The sequence below is a fragment of the Jaculus jaculus genome, chromosome 11 (genome assembly GCF_020740685.1).
Source record: "Jaculus jaculus isolate mJacJac1 chromosome 11, mJacJac1.mat.Y.cur, whole genome shotgun sequence".
NCBI classification, from domain to species: Eukaryota; Metazoa; Chordata; class Mammalia; order Rodentia; family Dipodidae; genus Jaculus; species Jaculus jaculus.
This window is the reverse complement of record NC_059112.1, coordinates 95,230,063-95,250,606: the sequence shown is the minus strand read 5'-3', so window position 1 is coordinate 95,250,606 and position 20,544 is coordinate 95,230,063. Positions and strand designations below refer to the sequence as shown.

General features: G+C 41.0%; 1 protein-coding gene across 1 annotated transcript in view; it reads left to right on the top strand.

Annotated features, from left to right (window-relative positions):
- The window catches only part of LOC101606926 (centromere protein P), a 227,992-nt gene that overhangs the window by 68,014 nt on the left and 139,434 nt on the right, over positions 1 to 20,544 (top strand). The window lies entirely within an intron of this gene.

Here is a 20,544-nt window from a genome sequence, read left to right as displayed (position 1 = left end):
CAAGACTAAATGAAACAGCATGTACTGATTACTGTTTTTATTTTCATTTTAATGCCAGAGAATTCTTCAAATTAAGGTCCACTGTGACCTGGAGCCCAGTATCTCAGCAATTTAAGGTGGAATTCAGAATTTTCTTCACCCCTCTGGGCTGTCCAGTGCCTTATGTTCCCATCAGGCTTCCCTTTGTTAAAGCTAGCAACCAGAATTAGAAACATATGGCTGGCGCTTCACATCTAGCTTATTTTAAAATGCAATGGCTTGCATTGCTTTCACAGACTAAGACACTGCTTTTCCATATAAAGGTGTACGTCTTTCCTGTCAACTTAATCTTAAATACACCCACTAGAATACCTCCTTGTTATTTTTAAGAGAAAAATTAATCCCTTGGTTATAGAAGCTAGTGCCTCACACTCTAAAGTTATATCACTATTGGCCTATTTTCTGTGGTGCACAAAATAATCTTATAGATTTAAATAAAATAGAATGAGAGCCTCTGTTAACCAGTAACTATTGCCTTTATTTTTGCTCTTAGGAAATGTCCTCATTTTACTGAGCTGTCTCTCCTTAAGAGTAACAGCTAGCTAGCTTGCTTGGATATGAATTTTTGTGCTCATGTTTTCCTATTTAAACAGAGTTAACTTGTGTTGAGTTTTTGGAGGTGAGAGTCTTCCAAACTTGAGCAAATAAGGTAAAGTAAATCTTCGAGGTTGTTTTTGGTTCCTCAAAATAATGTTTTCCATTAATACTTTACAAAGAGCTCACAAGATTTATTTTGTTCTAGTTAAGATTTGAGAAAATGTTTCAGTGCTTCAAGTGATGCTTTGGCAGTTTTGTTAAAATTCAGTCTATTACTTGAGACATTGGTATGTAAAACGTGGCAGACCACATTTGGGCCAAGAGTCCATTTTGTTACTGATTCTTTCCATATGTTTCCTATTACTGTCTTTGTTCTTGAAACTCAGGCTTCCACACCAAGGAAAAAGAGAGAAAATTTGTTTGGTTTTGTTTTTTTTCCTCCAAAAGTGTTTTACTTAATTTCACAGTTCTTTTAGAAGATTAATTTAAAATCAACCCCTTAATTATTTTATATAATGCTTTACTAACTGTTTTAGTTGAACTTACAATGTGATTATGTTGTTCAATTTATAGAAAATTATTCATCAGTAGCTAGCCAGAGCACATTTAAACTAGGATGGAAGTGTCTAGGAAGTTCTAGTCGGTGTAATTGGCAATGGGGAAGGTGGTGGTTGGACTCAGACCCTCAGGGAAAATAGGAGGATGACTGATGGTTTATGATCACTGGTTTGGTTAGGTGCCTTAATTGTAGCAAGTTGGGGAAAGAATCAGTTGAGTTGCTGAAGATTCTAAATGATATGCTAGGACTATGATTTGATTGAACTAGACATGACATCTCAAAACTGAATAGCAACTAGTGCTGGCTAGGATCAGCCCTGCTGAGACACCTCAGTTCATGTGATAGGCATAGGAAGTTTTCATTCATTAGTGTAGTTGCTCAGCTCTTTTGTTGTAATTGAGCACCCATATTGCATAAGGTAGTCTAAACCCAGATAGGGACTCCTATTGTCATAGAGGAGGAAAATAGAAGGTAAACGTTCATCAAAGGTGCAAAGTGCACTGAAGAGAATAAGCCATGGTAGAAAGATAAAAATGCATGAAGCATGAGCTGGAGAGATGGCTTAGCATTTAGGGTACTTGCTTGCAAAGCAAAAGGACCTCGGTTCTATTCCCCAGGACCCACACAAGCCAGATGCACATGGGGCACATATGTCTGGAGTTTGTTTGCAGTGGCTGGAGTCCTTGGCATGCCAGTTCTCTCCTTCTCTCCCTCTCCCTACCTTCCCCTCTCTCCCCCCCCCTCTCTAATATATATATATATATAACTTGGGGGGGAATGTTCTCGAGGTAGGGTTTCACTCTACCTCAGGCTGACCTGGAATTCACTATGTAGTCTCAGGATGGCCTCAAACTCTTGGTGATCCTCCTACCTCTGCCTCCCAAGTGCTGGGATTAAAGGCATGCAGCACCGTGCCTGGCAATAGAATACTTTTTTAAGTGCTTGAAGCAGAAGAATATCTGCTAATAGTTCAGTGCTGTATGTGCAAACTGAAGTGGAACCATTAATTACAGGCAGGCAGTTGGTGTTGCCAGGTGTTGCAGTGCTGCAGTGGGGAGTTCAAGGCCCTCCAGGCACGTGGTGAGAATGATCCATGTGGTGTTGGATTAGAGTTCCACACAACAGTATGAAATCATTTAGGTTGGCATACATAAAAATGGCTGCATACAATGGTTTTCATAGATGTGCATATGTACATGGGTTAGTATACACACACATATCTCTTTGCTTTGAAGCTGAAAGGGCCTAGCAACGAGATTTTGGTTTCTCACACCATTCTCCATTCAAAGGAACCAGGTCTGCTCCTTGGGAATGTAGTTAATTCCAGAAGGACTAGGGCAGAGAAAGTGCAAGATAACCTGGAACATTGAAGAGCACCAGAAAGACAGGAAGTACTTGGGCTGGGGAGGAGGCTCAGTGGATACAACATGTTCAATCCAAGCATGATTACCTGAGTTTGGATCCCCAGAACCTATACAAAGCCAGACATTATAGTGTGTCTATAATCCTAGCAGGCCTGTCACAAGAAGGGAGACAGAGACAGGAAAATCCCAGAAGCTCGTGGAGCAGCTAGCCTGGCAAACACAGCAGTAAACCATGAGGGCCAGTTGGAAGAGGAGGACAAGTGCCTGAGGTTGTCCTCTGACCTCCACACTTGTACCGTGGCACACGTGCACATACATGCACCAGGAAGGGGGATGTTGTCTACAAAGAGGGTATAAGGGACACTCTGTCTGCCAGTTAGTTTTGTTATGACCCTATAACCACTCAAAAAAAAAAAAAATCTGGGGGATGCAAATACTATTTTAGGTAACATATATTTGGGTCTGAATATTGTGTGGAAGCAAGCCAAGTTGGTCTCAGAAGAGAGATTAGCATGGTTTGAGCTAAGCCACCAGGTCAAGAGGGCAGGAGTTGTCCTCACAGAGACAGCCCCAGCTTCATGGAAGACATGTGCCTGTAAGTCTGCACCTCTCAGAGCTCTAGTGGAATCTTGCTGCTTTGTTTTTTCTGTTTTGTTTTTTTTTTTAATTTTTATTAGCATTTTCCATGATTATTAAAAAAAAATCCCATGTTAATTCCCTCCCTCCCCCCCACTTTCTCCTTTGAAATTCCATTCTCCATCATATTGTTTGTTTTTTAAATATTGCTCAGGGGGCTGGAGAAATGGCTTAGTGGTTAAGGCATTTGTCTGTGAAGCCAAACGAACCAGGTTCAATTCCCCAAGACCCATGTAAGCCAGATACACAAGAGGCACATGGATCTGGAGTTTGTTTGCAGTGGCTAGAGGCCCTGGCATTCTCATTCTTTCTCTCTCTCCTATCTCTTTTTCTCTCTCTGACTGCAAATAAATAAATAAAATAAAAATATTGCTCAGGCTGATTTCAAACTCCTGAATGCAAGCAGTCTTCCTTCTCAGCCTCTCTGGCAGCTGAGACTTGGATCTTTGTGCCCTGCATTGAATCATGTTTGCAAAAACAAATATAACACTAAGTGAACTACTCCTATTAGAAAGGTCATTTGGGCAGCCCCTTAGAGCTGATGCCAACAGTAAATGTCATCGTCACATTTGTTTAACAAACATGGTCCATCACTTTGTCTATCTGTACTCTACTGAATTTAAAGCCCATTTTCACACTCTTTTTACCATCATCATTCACTTTTCTGCAAGTATGCTTCCCTATCCCAGCCTCTGATGCTCTCTTCGATGCATCTAAATCAGTGCCTGCCAGAGTATAACAGGATGTCTGTGAGCACCACAATTATTAGGGTTATTTGTTAAAAATTCAGGCTCCAGCCAGGTGTGGTGGAACATGTGTTTAGTCCCAGCATTTTGGAGGCTGAGATGAGAGGATTGCTGTGAGTTCAAGGCCACTTTAGAGCTAGAATGAGTTCCAGGTCAGCCTGGGCTAGAGTGAGACCTTGCCCTGAAAAAACCACCAAGAACAAAAAATTCAGGTTCCTTAATCTCTATGTCTTAGACCTAGGAAACCAGATTCTCTGAGCATGGTCTCAAGAGCTTCCTCTTCAAAATGTTTCCAAGTATCATGAAATCCTGAGAACCACTCATGCAAATGCCCCATTTTACCTGAAAATGGGTAGTAGTATCTTTTATACTTAAGGCCTGTAACTCATCTTGAATTATTATTATTTTCTTAAAGAAAATATTTTTTTATTCATTTTTATTTATTTAGTTGAGAATGACAGAGAGAGAAAGAGGCAGAAAGAGAGAGAGAGAGAATGGGCACACCAGGGCCTCCAAACAAACTCCAGACACATGTGCCCCCTTGTGCATCTGGCTAATGTGGGTCCTGGGGAACTGAGCCTTGAACTGGGGTCCTTAGGCTTCACAGGCAAGTGCTTAACCACTAAGCCATCTCTCCAGCTCTTGAATTATTTTTTATGTTTCATGGAAGATACTTTTTTTTTTTTTCCATTGCTGAGGACCAAATCCAGGGTCTTGTGCTTACTAGGCAAGTGTTCTTCCACTTGGCCAAATCTCCAGCACTGGAGGAAGATGTGAATGAGAGTTCACTCTTCTCCCTTATAAATATCCAATTGTTTCATACCATGTATGAAAAAGATCATTTTATACCCACTATATTGCAATGGTGTCTGCCTTTTGTGGTCATGTATGCATGAGTTCGATGTCTCTTGCTAAATAGGGACAGATAGCTTCATGCATTTGGGGTAGAAAAAGATTTGTTAAGCAGGACATAAAAAATAGTAATCATGAAGAGAAAACTTAAAATTGGACATCATTAAAGTTAAGTTTATTGGTTAAAATACTATTCAGACCAGCAATCTCACTAAGGAGAGTGCTCAGTGGTGTAAGGTTATGGTTGGGGGGGGGGATATGGTGGTACCAACACATGATGTAGCCATACAAAGTTTCCACTTAATAAAAAATATTTTTAAAGGCTGGACGTGGTGGTGCACACTTGGTGCACTCCCAGCACTTGGGAGGCAGAGGTAGGAGGATTGGCTCAAGTTTGAGGCCACCCTGAGACTACATAATGAATTCCTGGTCAACCTGGGCTAGAGTGAGACCCTACCTTGAACCCTCCCCCCCAAAAAAATATATATCCAGTACATGATACACATGAAAATGTCATAATGGGACTACCATCTTGTGCAGTGATTATATGCTAAGGATAATTTCTTAAAAACTATTCACAGAGGTATGGAGAGATGGCTTATCAGGTAAGGCATTTGCCTGTGAAGCCAAAGGACCCAGGTTCTATTCTCCAGGACCCACGTAAGCCAGATACACAAGGGGCACATGCATCTAGAGTTCGTTTGCAGTGCCTGGAGACCCTGGAATGCCCATTCTCTCTCTCTCTGTCTTTCTTCTCTCTATTTGTCTCTCTCTGCTTAGGAATAAATAGATAAAACTTGAAAACTGTTCACAAACTAAAAAGACAAGCCACAGTTTTGGGAATGTAGCTCAGTAGGTACAGTGTTTGCCTATCCAGCACAAAGCTCTGGATTCAGTCCCTAGAACTGTATAAACCTGGAGTGGTGGCACATGCCTGCAACCTGGCAATATTGGGGAAATACAAACAGGAGAACACAAGTTCTAGGCTAGCCTGGGCTACTGGACCTTGACATCGGATGGATGGAAGGGTAGATTATAGATAAGGTAAGCCTCAACCTAGAGATTCACAATGTATATATACAGTACAGATTCATATCAGGTATATACTGTAGGTTAGTTTTGTTGTTTTTGGTTTTTCCAAGACAGGGTCTCACTCTAATCTAGGCTGGCCTCAAACTCACTGAGATCCTCCTCCCTCTGCTCCCAGAGTGCTGGGATTAAAGGTGTCCATCACCAACCCCGGCTTACTATAGGTCATGTTTTTTTATGGAGAGTAAGAGAGGGGGAGAGAGAGAATTGGCGTGCTAGGTCCTCCAGCCACTAATCGAACGCCAGACATGTGTTTCCCTTTGTGTGCATATGTGACCTTGCATGCTTGTGTTACTATGCATCTGGCTTACATGGGACCTGGAGAGTCGAACATGAGTCCTCAGGCTTCACAGAAAAGGGCCATAACTGCTAAGCCATCTCTCCAACCCACTGTAAATCAGTTTTTAAAAAAAATTTTTATTGACAACTTCCATAATTATAGACAACAAACCATGATAATTTCCTCCCCTCCCCCACTTTTCTTTTCACAAATCCCCTCTCCATCATATCCCTGCCCTCTCTCCATCAGTCTCTCTTATTTTGATGTAACCATCTTTTCCTTCTCCTATGTAGGTAGTGCTAGGCACTGTGAGGGCATGGATATATTGTAGCCAATTTCTGACTGGATGACTGTATAGTAAGCAGTCCTGTCCTTCCTTTGGCTCTTACATTCTTTCGGACACCTCTTCCACTATGGACCCTGAGCCTTGAAAGATGTGATAGATTTAGTGTGGAATGCCCCTCTGTCACTTCTCAGCACTGTGGCGCCCTTTGGGTCCTCCTAGTGGTCCCCACCATCTGAAAAGAGGAGCTTCTCTAAACAAAAGTGAGAGCAGCATTAACAGATGTTTATGGATGTTTAGTCAAGTGCCTACAGGGCAGTTTGGTGAGCATAACATATGCATTTAGGCAGACAAGAGCAGTCATTACACTCCTAGGGCTCATGACCTCCTCTGTGCCACATGCTTTTTATTAGGTTTTCAGTGCCAAGCATGTATTCCCTCCCATGGAGCAGGCCTCCCCGCTATAGGTCAATTTTCAAGAAAGATTAATGACACTATTTAATGTGGGCAGAAGACTTGAACAGGAATTTTACAAAAGAAGCTGCCCAGATGGCCAGTATACATATGAAAAGATGTTTAATGTTCTCAGTAATTAAAGAAATGCACATTTAAACCACAGACCAATTACACTGCTTACCCACCACAGGGGCTATAATTAAAAGAACTAGCAGTGCATTTGTGTTTAAGAGACTCTCTTAAACATTGTTAGTGAGAATGTAAATTGTTACAATTACAGAAAACTGTCAGTATCTACTACAGATAAACATATACCTATTCTATGAGCCAGTTATTCTGCTACTAGGTACATACATTATGGAAATAAATGCATTTGCCAAAAAATGATTAGTACAAACATGTTAATACCAACTTATTTGTAACAGCCTGTGTCTAAATGTGTGGTTCAGTGGAAGAGTTCTTGCCTCACACAAAGCTCTGTGTTCTATCCTCAGCACCACATAATAGTCAAAAACTGGAAACAATTCAAGTGACTTTCAACATTAGAATAAATAAATAAAACTGGATATGTGCAGTGAAGTTCTTTTTAGCAATAAAAATAAATTAAAGCCGGGCATGTCGCGCACGCCTTTAATTCCAGCACTGGGGAAACAAACTTAGGAGGATTGCCGTGAGTTCAAGGCCACCCTGAGATTACACAGTGAATTCCAGGTCAGCCTGGGCTAGAGTGAGACCCTACCTCAAAAAATAATAAATTAATTAAGCAGGGCCTAATAGCACAGGCTTCATCTCAGCTACTCAGAGGGCTGAGGCAGGAAGATCACAAATTCAAGATCAGCTTGACCTATTATGTATGTTTCAGGCCAACCTGGGAAACTTATTAATACCCTGTCTCAAAGTAAAAATTTTAAATGTGCTCAGAATATATTCCAGTGATAGAGCACCTAACCCAGCATAGTGTACCCAAGACAGAAATAACTAAATAAATAGGAATTAAATTATTGATAGGCCATGTGTGGTAGTACCTACCTTTAATCCCAGCACTTGGGGGATTCACTGTGAATTGGAGGCCAACCTGGGACTACACAGAGTGAGTTTCAGGTCAGTCTGGGCTACGGTGAGACCCTACCCCCCACCAAAAAAAAAACACAAAACAAGGAAACTGTTGTTAGATGTGGTAATATGGATGTATTTCAAAGTTTATGCTGTTGAGCTCGTTGAGTTTCACCTAAAGCGCTTTTCTACGTGTTCAAGTTTGGCTTTACAGTTTGACCGAGTAAACTATTAACTTGATATGTACACAGATTATGACCTACTGTCCTAAAAAGTAGCTGAATGTCAGCCAGTTAAGGGCAGCTACTGTTCAAACCATGTTCAAATAAAAGACACAGGCTGGTAATCAATCTGGCCATCTGCCCGACTGCACTTTTCTGAGCGTGCACATGTAGTGCCCTTTGCTGAGGATGTGCATTCTGAGCCATTTTGGATCCAGACTGTTCCCTCATTGTAGAATCACAAAGCCAATGAAAATCTGAAAAACTAGATTGGGGTAAACTTTAAAAAAAAAATTTATTTATTTATTTGTTTGAGAGAAAGAGGCAGAGGGGAAGAGATAATGGGCATGCCAGCCCTCCAGCCACTGTAAACTGTAAATGAATTCCAGACACATGCGCCCCTTGTGCATCTGGCTTATGTGGGTCCATGGGGAATCAAACCGGGATCTTTAGGCTTCATAGGCAAACGCCTTAACCGCTAAGCCATTTCCCCAGCCCCAATTTTTGTAAACTTCTAATAAAGAAAGCAAGGTAATAACCAAAGATTTACATATGAGTTCATTTATTTGGAGTTTAAGGGCAAGCAAAGTTATTTAATGTCAGTACATGCTGTGAAATTATGGTCTTTAGGGCTGAGTCAGTGGTTGTGGACTGGGAAAGGACATGAAAGAAATTTCCAGGTGATAGATGCATTTATATCTCAATATTGATCTGCTCTGAACAAAGGAACTGGGACAACTGGATATCCACATTATACCATATATAACACTTACCTCCAAATGGAACACAGATCTATGTATAAGTGCTAAAGCTTTAAACTTCTCAAAAAAAAATCGTAGGCATAAATATTTGTGAGTTTTGAGTAGGCAGAATATTTTTAGATATGCTAAAAGTATAAGTACCATAAGAAAACAAATTGAGCATCCCCATTAAAGCCTTTTGTATTTCAAATAACACTACCCAGAAAGTGGGGGGAAAAAAAGCATATAATGAGAAGAATACTGCAAATCGTATACTTGATAAGAGAATTGTATATAGAATTCCTACAGCTCAGTGATGTAAAAATGAAATTCGAGTTTAAAAATGAGTCTAGACTCCTGCTGAGGAAACCCTAAGGAAGAAAGCAGCCAGCAGACATCAGCATTGCTTCTTGCTTCCCTGGAGGTATAATTTTTGAGCCACCAACCCATACATTTCTGTGGACAAATCTCGTGTGTCCTTCCCGCCTTGGCTCAGCTCCAGGCACGCTTTTATACTTAAAACAAGAACTACACAACACAGAGACATTGCCTCTCCCTCATAATGCATGACCCACAATCCCCATGGGTTGACCTGCATCCCCAGTGAGGAAGGCCTCTTCAGAAAAGGAGCAGGGAGGTGGGAAAGGATGGTGCCAACATGTGATGTTTACACACAAAATATGTCCATATCTAATAATAAAAATAAGTTTTAAAAATAAAATAAAAACCAATTTGCAAATTTTAAAAAAAGGAAATACACAGCAGATGATGATCCTTTCTCAATTCCTACTGCCTCTGAATCTGCTGACCCCAATAGGGTCACTAACAAACAGCTGCAGGCCAAAAATGAATTGCACAAGCATGTGGAGGTTGACTTCTTTATCAAGGGCCAGTTTCTGCACATGCCCTTGGTCAAGCACATGGACCTGGAGAACATTTCATGGGAAGAGCTTGTGGAGCTAGACTATATGGAGAAAAAGACTTTTTGCAGTCAGGTTCTCATTGCTGGTAGAAATCACCCAACTGAGAGCAGCTTGTGGGGAAAAAGAGGTCTATTTTGGTTTATAGGCTCGAGGGGAAGCTCCATGAGGGCATGAGCAGAGGGTGGACATCACCTCCTGGCCACCATAAGTTGGACAATAGCAACAGGAGAGTGTGCCAAACACTAGCAAGGGGACACTGGATATAACACCCATAAGCCCACCCCAACAACACTCCCTCCAGGAGGCATTAATTCCCAAGTCTCCATCAGCTGGGAACCTAGCATTCAGAACACCTAAGTTTATAGGGGATACCTGAGTCAAACCACCACACTCCACCCCTGGTCCCCATAAACTATTACCCATCCATGATGTAAAATGCAATGCATTTAGTTCATCTTTCAAAGTCCCCATAGTTTTTATCATTTCCAATGATGTTCATATATCCCTATAATCCAAGGTCTTTTAACTGAGCCATAATACCCCCAAAACCTATAATGGCACAGAATAAATATTCACACTGCAAAAGGTGGCATTTAGCATAGCAAAGAAATATTCAGCCAATACAAGAGTTTAAACAGCCAGGGCAAACATCAAACTCTGTAGCTTCAAGTCCAACAACTCAAGTTAGTGATAAATCTCCAAGTCCACTAATTCTAACCAGCAATGACCCTCTCTTTCCTGCATTTCTTATACTCCACAATACCAGGTAAGGTGCCATTTTGTTAATCCAGGGGTTATAAGGCAGATGTTGAAGAACAGGACACTCCTTGAGCACTCAGTCCCCTTCAAAAGAGTCTACATTCTTCCTGTTGCCCCAGTGCAGGTCAGCTGGCCCAATCTCAAAGGTTGTAATCTCTCAATTGCAGCTGAACAGGCAATAGTTCACCCAAAGATTTTTCTTTCTGTGCCATATCCCTCTGCTCACATCAGTTCATTTCTACGTAGAGCAACCCTGCACAACTTCTCAGGACACGGACATAATAGCAAGCTTTTTGCACAAACTGCCAGCCCAGTCCAAGCAAAACTCTTACCTTCAAAAGCCAAACCTCACAGTCCATAGTTCTTATTGCATTCAGGTATTTCAACTCTGACCAGAATAGCCCATCAAGCTATACTTATAGCACGGCAAGGCATCTCTTAGGCCAAGGTTTCAAATCCTTCCACATTCCTCTTGAAAAATCAGCTTCAAAAGGCCAAAGCCACACAGTCAGGTGTCTAGCAGCAACCCCATTCCTTGGTACCACTTCACTGTTGCCGTTAGGTTCGCATTGCTGGTAGAAATCACCTGACCAAGAACAGCATGTGGGAAAAATAGAGGTCTATTTTGGCTCCACAATGGCAGGGGAAAACAATGGCATGAGCAGAAGGTGGACATCACCCCTGACTAACATAAGGTGGACAATAGCAATAGGAGAGTGTGCCAAACACTGGTTTGGGGAAACTGGCTATAATACCCATAAGCCCCCACCAATACACTCCCTCCAGGAGGTGTTAATTCCCAAATCTCCATCAGCTGGAAACCTAGCATTCAGAGCACCTAAGTTTGTTGGGGATATCTGAATCAAACTACCACTAGGTTTATTTTGGCTTACAGGCTTGAGGAGAAGCTCCACAATGATAGGGGAAAACAATGGCATGAGTAGAGGGTGGACATCACTCCCTGGCCCACATAAGGTAGACAATAGCAACAGGAGAGTGTGCCAAACACTGGCAAGGAGAAGCTGGCTATGATACCCATAAGCCCGCCCCCAACAATGCACTGCCTCCAGGAGGTTTTAATTTCCAATTGCCATCAGTGGGGAACCTAGCATCCAGAACACCTAAGTTTATGGGGGATACCTGAATCAAACCACCACATTTCCACCCCTCGCTCCCATAAACTGATATTGATACATGATGTAAAATACAAGGCATTCAGTTCAACTTTAAAAGTCCCCATAGTTTTTATCAATCCTAGTGATGTTCAAACATTCCCATAGTCCATGTCTTTTAACTGAGTCATAATACCAAAAATCCCCCAAAAAACCCATAATGGCACAGAATAAACATTCACACTGCAAAAGATGGCATTGCACATAGCAAAGAAGTATTCAAGCAATACATGATTTAAACAGGGCAAACACCAAACTCTGTAGCTCCAAGTCCAAAAACTTAAGCCAGTGACAAATCTCCAAGTCTGATAATTCTAACCAGCAACAAGTCTCTGGCATTCCAATTCTGCCCCTCCAGCTAGGCTACTCACAGACCTGGAAAACTTCATCTGGGCTGGCAGCTCTCCTTGGCAGCCATCTCGTGGTCCCGGCATCTCCACTGCAACCCACGGTTTATCCTCATGGCTCCATCGGGTCTCCATGCAGGCATCCAGCAAACCTGCTTCACACTGCCCATGGCCATTTCCAAAACACAAGACTGTGTTATAAACTCAATGACCCTCTCTTTCCTGCATTTCTTGTACTCCACAATACCAGGTAGGTGCCAATTTGTTAATCCAGGGGGGAATAAAGCAGACTTTGAAGAACAGGACACTCCTTGAGCACTCAGGCCCCTTCAAAAGAGTCTACATTCTTCCTGTCATACTGGTGCAGGTTAAAGAAGCAGTCACAAGGCTGGGTGCGGTGGCGCATGCCTTTAATTCCAGCACTTGGGAGGCAGAGGTAGGAGGATCACTGTGAGTTCGAGGCAACCCTGAGACTACATAGTGAATTCCAGGTCAGCCTGAGCTAGAGTGATACCCTACCTCGAACCCCCCCCCCAAAAAAAGCAGTCACAAATGATCACATCAACATTCCATTCATATGAAATGTCCATTTTAATGCAACCGTCGAGAAAGTATATTTTCTGGGGCATAAGGGTGGGGGGGTTAGGGGAGAATCTTCAGATAAGTGCATGGTTCATTTTGAGATAATGAAAATGTTCCAACAGTGATTTTAGTGATGATACAACTCTGACTATACTAAAGAGTACACTAAATGTGCACTTTATTATTTTTTGTATTCTTGAATTATGCTGTGTGAATTTTAGGTTTATAAAATTTATTTAAAAAGGCAGTAATCAGGGGCTAGGGTGATGACTCAGTGGCTAAAGTGCTTGCCACTCAAACCTGAGTACTTGAGTTCACTTCTCCCCAGACCCCAGGTAGCAAAGCCTGAAGGCACGTGAAGCAGTCTTGGGATTCTATGATCCGAGCATGCTCATAGCAAGATGGGGAGGTGGAGACAAGAGGATTTCCCCAAAACTCATAGTGAATGCAGCAAGAACACAGAGCTAAATCCAGGGAGAGAAACTCTGCCTTAAATGAGGTGGACAGCAAGGACTGCCTCCTGAAAGTTGTTCTTTTTTTTTTTTTTTTTTTGGTTTTTCGAGGTAGGGTCTCACTCTGGCTCAGGCTGACCTGGAATTCACCATGTAGTCTCAGGGTGGCCTCGAACTCATGGCGATCCTCCTACCTCTGCCTCCCGAGTGCTGGGATTAAAGGCATGTGCCACCACACCCGGCCTGAAAGTTGTTCTCTTACCTCCACACATGCTCTGTGACACACACACAGTGACTGTATAAATAAAAAATAGTTAGCCGGGTATGGTGGCTCACGCCTTTAATCCCAGCACTCGGGAGGCAGAGGTAGGAGGATCGCTGTGAGTTCGAGGCCACCCTGAGACTCCATAGTGAATTCCAGGTCAGCCTGGGCTAGAGTGAGACCCTACCTCGAAAAACCAAAAAAAAAAAAAAAAAATAGTAACAATCAGTATAAAAGTGACTAGTGATACATTTTGAAACTCTGAGCAGTACATGAAATTCTATCATATTGTTTGGTCTACTATTGCTTCTGTTATAAGTTAAAATGATAAGAGCAAAGAGGGAAAAAAATCCCTGGCACTGCCCCCCCCCCACAAGTTGGACTTCCCTTGCCTATAAAGGCAGCACGTGGCATGTGCTTTTGCTTATTGACCTTAACTGTCCCTGTGTCTTGCGTCTTCATTGCCTCTGAAATGTCTCCTGTGTGCGAGTTCATTTCGAAGCCAGGCTTCAGTTACCAGCTCGCTGCTTCACCAACAGAGAGCTGTTATTGCCCGAAGTGTTTTCCTTGGATAACATTGGCCAGAGGTGATGCTCAGCTCTCCAGAGCCTGTGAAAGAAACTATAATAAATGCAGTCAATAACATGGAGTAAAAGCGCTTTAAGAGAAAATGCTTGTTGGTCTACTCCTGTGCAGTGTATCTCATCTTGATAGTAGGCATAGTCTGGGAAAGAGCCACAGGGCGACGGGCGCTGGTGGAGTAGAAGATATACATAGACTAATAATATACTGTGTTTGTTGGATGAAAATAAAAGTACCTCCTCTACCCTCAGTGGTATGACTCAAAAGCATGTACAGAGCCATCGTAGCTTGTTGTCATTTAGGGTTAAGACAGAGATGACCAAAGCATAGTTCTTGCAACCAAAGGGTCTAACATTCTCAAAAAATAGGAAAGGACCCATGGTTCCATAGAAAAGATGTGTGGTGCATATCCTAAAGATTCAGTCAGATTTATAAATTCAAAGTTCCAAATATGGAATTGTACTTAATAAAGTTTCTGAAGCAGGGCCTCACTGTGTCTCAAGCTGACCTGGAACTCACTCTGCCACGCAGGCTGTCCTTGAACTCTCAGTAATCCTCCTACCTTAACTTCCCAAGCACTCAGATTACAGGTATGAACCACCAAACCTGGCAATTTTTTTTTTCAAAATAGGAACCAATGTTGAAATAGCTACAATAAGTTAGATCATGAGAAGTACAAAGTCCTAATATAAGTCCTCAAGGCTTGGGAAAGAGTCTACATCTATTGCAGATAGTTGGCATAGATGTAGGGGAATTAGGAAGATGAGCTGAGATGGATATCACACAGTTAACTGAGGTTGAGTAAGGTTCTGACACACAAAGGGTATGTGAACAAAGAAAGAAGCCAGAAAATGCTTGAATGTAGTTGATAGTTTTAACAGGAGATTTAAGATATTTTATAATTCACTCACCAGTGGGATCTATTCCAAGCTTTTTCAAAAACATGTATGTATACATGTATATAGTCTGATGTGTGGTGTATACGTGTGTGTGCAAATTCATGTGCCCCATGTGTGTGCATGTGAAGGCCAAAGGAGAATGTTGAGTGTCCTCTTATCTTTCATGAGCATACATCTTTGTGACAGCCTCTCCCTTAACCTGAAGCTGCTGTCTGGAAGTGAGCCCCAGAAATTCTGTGGTCTCTCATCCCTCCCCCACTGCCTTCCCCTGCAGACTGAGGTTACAGACATGCATGGCCATGTCCAGCTTTTTACATGGGCTCTTTAGGTTCTAGGGGGTCAAACTTGGTGGTCTCCATGCTAAGAGGCTCTCAGTGTTGAAGCAGCAAGCACTCTTAACCACAAAGCCATCTCTCCAGTCTTATTACAAATATATATATTTATTTTATTTTATTTTTTCACTATAGCACAGGCTGACCTGGAATTCACTATATCGTCTCAGGGTAGCCTCAAACAAATTTAATTTTGAGCATGTGTGTGTGTGTAGCCTGCACTTATATGTGCTGATGTGGTGGCTGGTGAAGAACATTGGGTGTTCCCCTCCATCATTTACTCACCTGTTTTTACTCTACAGTGGAGTCTCTCAGTGATCCCAGAGATGGCTGTTGTCTTGAGATCCTCAGTGATTCTATGGTCTCTGCTCCCCACAGGACTAGAGTTACAGACATGTGTGGCTATGTTTACACCAGTCCTGGAGATTCAGACTTGGGTGATCTCAGGCCCTCTTGTGCAGGAGGTGCACTTAACTGTGGAGCCATCTCCCTAGCCCCCATTATAAGCTTTTGATGAAGGGAATGACCTGGTCAATACAGAAGGCACACAGATCATTTTGGTTGGTTGTAGTAGAACTGGATAAGCAATGTGTGCCCAGGAACCTATTTTCACATTCTAACTGTAAAATTGTGATTAATTGATTGAGTTTTTAAAAGGGGGGGGGTGGGAAGGAAGGAAGGAAAGAATACATTTGGAACAACAAGGAAGGGCTTAGTTTGTAGAGCTGCAAGAGGGTCAGGAATAAGTGTTTCCTGGAGTTAAAGCCTGAACTGGAGGAAAGAAAACAGTCACGAGGGACAGGGAGAATCTGAAGGAAATTATTTATATTGATTTTGACTGTTTCATGGCAGCAAATATTTGGGTTTTCAAAGGTTGTTATTTGAGAGAAGTCAGCGTTATGGGACAGAGAGAAAAGACCAAAAAAATGTAAGTTGTGGGCACATTAGCCACAAGAGGGCAACCAGAAAGGCATGGCGTGTGTTAGTTAACTGAACAAAAAATTTCCAGAAGAATGAAAACTCACAAAGAAAAAAACAGCGTGTTCTACCATAGTTACAAACATTGATCTAAACTAATGTAGTCAAATACTGTATATTCCCTATGTTGTTTAGATCATTGTTCCTCTGTTGCTACATCTAAAAACCAAGAATAAATAAAGATGCCTGTCTCAGAATTATCTTGCAACCTAAGTTAGTAGACACAAGTAAAACATTTGGTTTAAAAATATTCCTGAAACATCAGCTATCATTTTATCATATCACTTAATGTTATTTGTATACCGTGAATTTGGGGGGAAAAAGAGGAATCATGAGGTCAACTGAAGTAGGTTAAAGGTCCACAGGAATAAGAAGGTAATGAAAGATGAGTTGAGAGTTCTTTCATAAAGAAAAGGAATTATGAACACAGAAGAAGCAGTATTATAGCTGAAAGGCAAAACAAAAAAGTTCATTTTTTAAGTTTTTGTTTTACTGACTTCAGTTGGTGATTTTCATAGAGCATTATGTTTCATGAAGTCTGTTTGTCAGTTTTTCTTATACTATTTGAAAGAAACTATAGGTAGATGATCATCATGATTATTTGTTGCCTTGAAGTTTTTAGTACCTTTAGAAAGGTGTAGTGTCTCATTTGTTCTCAATGATTAATAAATTTCAAAGGGATATTTTGTATTTGCATGAAAAGTGCTTGTGGCTGAAAATTCTAATGCAGTTTTGGTGACCTATGATTTTTATTCATGGTTTGTTTTTGTGAACTTAAACCCAAAAATGGCTAACAGCTGTTGGATGGGAAAAGCAAACAATTGCAATAAATTAGCTTTAGGGATTTCAGGAATCATTCCAATCTTTAAAATTTCTTGTTTTGTCTTTTACTTTCAGTAAGAGATTAAGTTAGCTTCTTTGAGTTCCACTATTTATATCACAGACTAATCTGTTCAGATAGCTCTAACCATAGTGTTAGCCTTATTGTTTTAATGAAGAATTTCTAGAACTGGGTTTTTTACATGTTATCAGGTATCTTATCAGTGCCATAATATCACAACTTATTTTATTAAATTTACACATTATTTAAACAACTGGAATTTTAAACTATGTTTTAACCTTAGAATAATTACATATATATTTTTTGTTTGTTTGTTTGAGGTAGGATCTCATTCTAACTCAGGCTCACCTGGAATTTACTATGTAGTCACAGGCTGTCCCCAAACTCAGGGTAATCCTCCTACTTCTGCCTCCTGAGTGCTGGGTTTGAGGGCATGTGCCACCACACCCGGCTATATTTTATTTTTAAGGAATTCATAATCTTTAGTTTTTTCTTATAATATAATTGTCTAGTATAATAATTTTTATTTTACTAACATTTGTGATTTGTAAAGTATTTTACATATGCTTTTATTTTTTGATCCTCATGACTTCGTTGATCTATTTGGTTAGTTCTACCATCTTCAGATGAGGGAGTGGGCCTGGATCTCTAACTCAAAGCCTTGTGCCCTTTTTTTCTGTATCATCACTGCTGATGTTATCCTTCAGTGCTTGAACCATACTACGTATTTCCACCTACAGTTTTTACAAAAGCAGCACTTTTGTTCCAGGTTTACTACTTTACAAAGTAGTTGTTCTCAGGTAAATGTCATTTTTCTTTGTCTTTCCATGCCTCCCACAGGAACTTTTGGCAGCATCTAGAGAAATTGTTGATTGTTATAATGGTGACTGGTGGAAAATGCTAGTATTATTGCATCTAATACGTAGACTAGGGAGCTGTTGAAATTCTGTGTACAGGACAGTCCCCCACTCCCAAAGGCTGGGGAGGTAGTTCATCTGGTAAGGTGCTTGTCTCAAAAGTATGAGGACCTTAGTTTGTTCCCCAGAATCTAAGTTAAAAAAAAAAAAAAAAAAAAAACAGGGCTGGAGAAATGGCTTAGTGGTTAAAGTGCTTGCCTATAAAGCCAAAGGACCGAGGATCAATTCTCCAGGACCCATGTAAGCCAGATGTACAAGGTGGCACATGCATCTGGAGTATGTTTGCAGGGCTAGAGGCCCTGTTATACCTGTTTATTCATTCTCTCTCTCTCTCACTGAAATAAGCAACACACACACACACACACACACACACACACAATTTTAAAAGCAGAGTGTAGAGCTGGGCATGGTGGCAGACACCTTTAATCCCAGCACTCAAAAGGTACTACTCAGAGGTTGGAGGATCACTGTGAGTTCAGGGCCACCCTGAGAGTACATAGTGAATTCCAGGGCAGCCTGGGCTAGAGTGAGATCCTACCTCGAAAAACCAAAAAAAAAAAAAAAAGGCAGAATGTGATGGTACATATATTTAATCTCCATACTGGGGAGGTGAAGATAGGGAAATCTCTGGGGCTTGCTGGCCATCCAGTCTAGCATAATTGGCAAGCTGTAGATCTAGCAAGAGACCCTTTCTTCTCTCTCTCTCTCTCTCTTGAATGTAAGGTCTCTTCACTCTAGCTCAGGTCGACCTAGAATTCATTCTGTACTCTCAGCCTGGCCTTGAACTCACAGTGGTTCTCCTACCTCTGCTTCCAGAGTGTTGGGATTAAAGGCGTGCACCCCCAAGCCTGACTTTTTTTGCTTTTTTTTGTTGTTGTTGTTGTTTTGAGGTAAGGTCTCACTCTAGTCCAGGCTGATCTGGAATTCATTATATAGTGTCAGGGTGAACTTAAACTCACTACAATCCTCCTACCTGTGCCTCCTGAGTGCTGGGATTAAAGGCATGCACCACTATGACTGGCTGAGAGACTAAGTGGATGGATGGCACCTGAGGAATAACACCTGACCTGCACATACATGTGCATACACACACACACACACACACACACAAAATAAATAGATCTGGCCCACAATATGATGCAGCTCTGCTATGAGGAATGAGATGTTATTTACCAGTTCTTTACCTTGATAATTAAGTCCCCCATACTTCATTGTATATCTATAGTATTGTTTCCCCCATACCCCCCATAATTTTGAAGTCTAGTTTTTCAGTTAAAGATTCTTTTTTATAGTACAAGAATTATATGGCGTAGTTCATTACTGTTAAGAATAAACATTACCAGCCTAGATGTCCCTCAATTGATGAGTGGATAATGAAGATGTGGCACATTTATACAATGGAGTTCTACTCAGTGGTAAAGAAAAATGAAGTTATGAAATTTGCAGAAAAACGGATGGATCTGGAAAGGATTATACTAAGTGAGGTAACCCAGGCCCAGAAAGCCAAGAGCCACATGTTCTTCCTCATATGTGGATCCTAGCTACAGATGATTGGGCTTCTGCGTGAGAAGGAAAATACTTAGTAGCAGAGGCCAGTAAGTTAAAAAGGAGATATAAAGGGAAGAGAAAGGAAGGGAGGAGGGTACTTAATAGGTTGGTATTGTATATATGTAAGTACAATGATTCAGATGGGGAGGTAATATGATGAAGAATGGAATTTCAAAGGGGAAAGTGTGGGAGGGGGAGGTATTACCATGGGATTTTTTTTTTTTTTCTAGGTAGGGTCTCACTCTGGTCCAGGCTGACCTGGAATTAACTCTGTAGTCTCAGGGTGGCCTTGAACTCAAGGCGATCCTCCTACCTCTGCCTCCCAAGTGCTGGGATTAAAGGCGTGCGCCACCACGCCCGGCTCTACCATGGGATATTTTTTATAACTATGGAAAATGTTAATAAAAATTGTGAAAATAAAAAATAAATTAATAAAATTTTTTTAAAAAGAATGAACATTAATGAAGGTCTTAAATTTATAAATTAGTTTTCTTTAAAAAAATTGTATGGGGACAGGGGAGGCTACTCAGTGGTTAAAGTCACTTGCTGGCAAAATCTACCAGTGCCAGTCCAGATTTATTTTCCTAGCAACCACATAAAGCCAGATGCAAAAAAAAAAAAAAGGTACATGCATCTGTGTTCAGTTGCATTGTCAAAAGACCTCAGTATACCCATGTACCACAAACATGCATACATGTGTGTGAACATGCACATAAATATAAATTTCTGATGTATATGTTCCTGGGTGGGAGATGAGAAATTGAACCAAAGTACACATATTTTTGAGGCCAATATTTTAATGAAGCTTTTATTTTTTTTAGTTTAACTTATATCGAACCCTAATTTTAAAACACATGTGTTCTTTTATACAGACTTTCAGTTCTTGTCTTTTCTATTTGATGCTCTGACTAGTCAGGCTAGGTATATTTTTTAGTTATCCAGTCTGTGACAATTTGAGGAGACATTTTGGTATAGAAGTGATAGGTGTCTAGACTCTTCTGAAGACAATATCCTGAAAATATTCCTAGTTGAAGTGACAATGTTTTATAACCTAGCAACCACCATGCTATTTAAAGCTTATAATAACTGATGGTA